Raw genomic sequence first — 1,995 nt, 5'->3', positions numbered from 1 at the left:
AGGTTAAAGAGTATTCTTACCTGATGAAACAGTTACTGTTGTACCCTTTCCCCAGTAGTCAAAAGCATCATAGTAGCACAGTGCTGAATCTACGTAGCTGTTAGTATTAAAAGGCTACGTCTAGTAATGTTGAGTGCAATGAGTTTGTTTTTTTGTTAAATTCGACTATGTTATAAAATCCACTTAAAATAAACTATCCATGAATATTCACCATTGCGTCCTACTGAGATTTTCGCTCTTTCACTCTTTACAGTACATGCTCGCCTAAAAAAATTTACTTTTGAAGCCACACTTGACATGCTGAGAAGTTACAGAATAACTTAAACATGACATTTCAGTCTGAAACATACCCTGCTGTAGATTTGAAATGGTAAATCTTACCTGATGACACTGTTACCATAGTGCCTTTTCCCCAGTAGTCAAAAGCACCCCAGTTGCCACAGTTAAGAGAGTCAATTCACACTTCTCACAAAAACTTCTAACTGTTATATCCCATTACTTCATGCCACACAGTTTGGTTTCAGCAACAGGTCAAATCAAAGTAAAATAATAAAAATATAAATAAAATACTTTGACGATAGAACAGCCAGGAAGTTTAAACTTTTCACAAAGTCTTTGTCAGGCTACAAAATACTGTTGGCTGTGACCACAGAAAATCATAATATATATTTTAGTAATATAATTAGGATTACCGTCTCTAATCAGAAATATTTAAACATACCTGAGGTGACGGTGACCATAGTGCCTTTTCCCCAGTAGTCAAAAGCCCAGTTGCCACAGTTAAGAAAGTCAATTCACACTTCTCACAAAAACTCATTACTGGTATATCCCAAAGTTTGGTTTCAGTTTAAAAAACTGTTAAAATTAAATATAAAATTAAATGTTTTGTTGATAGACTTACTATCCAGCTGAACTTAACAGGACTTTTAAACTTTTCACAAATTCTTTGTCTGGCTATATAATACCGTTGGCTTATCTTATTATTGGCCATCAGTTGTGACCACATGAAAGTGATTATATATATTTTAGTAATATGATTAGGAATTTCACTCTGTAATCAGAAATATTAAAATAATATACCTGAGGTGACGGTCACCATCGTTCCTTTTCCCCAGTAGTCAAAAGCGTAGTCACAGTTCAACAAATTATTAAACACTGCATTCAAAAACCTGTTCCCAGATATCTACACTTCCATGGACGATTATTTTATGACAATCTACCTTCTGACATCTTTAACTTGCCATTTTCCACACATGGATTCAGTAGATGGAACCAAATAGGATTTTCATCAGCAAATTTTATCAGAAATAAATGAATTGTGTGGCATCACAACTGCATTTCTTAATTCTAAAACTTTCTTTAAATCAAAGTATACATAAGTAAAAAAACAGCTGACTTACCTGAAGTAACTGTAACCATTGTGCCTTTTCCCCAGTAATCAAAAGCATTGTCACAGTACAGTGTGTCAACACATCCAACATACAAAAACAAGCATCTTAAAGATGCTGTTGATGCCACTGAGGTCTAAATATACTTTATTAAACTGTGTAATTACTACATTTTCAATATGAAGACAAATATAAGCTTTTTTTACCTGTTGTGACAGTCACCATTGTTCCTTTTCCCCAGTAGTCAAAGTAGTCGTCACAGTTCAACAAATTATTAACCACTGCATACAAAAACCTGTTCCCAGATCTCTACACTTTCCATGGTAGTTTATTTTATGACAATCTACCGTCAGTTAAAGTTTCAGAAGATTGAGCCAAACATGATTTTCATCACCATATTTTAGATAAGATATTTTACATACAGTATCCTAGAAATTAAAGAACTGTATAGTGTCACTACTGCATTACTTAAAAATACTAAAACTGTTTTTAAGGTATACATTAGAGTAAGAGGATTGACTTACCTGATGTAACTGTAACCATTGTGCCTTTTCCCCAGTAATCAAAAGCAGCGTCACAGTGTAATATGTCAACACATCCAACATAC

This window comes from Micropterus dolomieu, linkage group LG02, assembly GCF_021292245.1.
Source record: "Micropterus dolomieu isolate WLL.071019.BEF.003 ecotype Adirondacks linkage group LG02, ASM2129224v1, whole genome shotgun sequence".
In the NCBI taxonomy this organism is placed as follows: Eukaryota; Metazoa; Chordata; class Actinopteri; order Centrarchiformes; family Centrarchidae; genus Micropterus; species Micropterus dolomieu.
Note: the sequence above shows the minus strand (reverse complement) of the source record.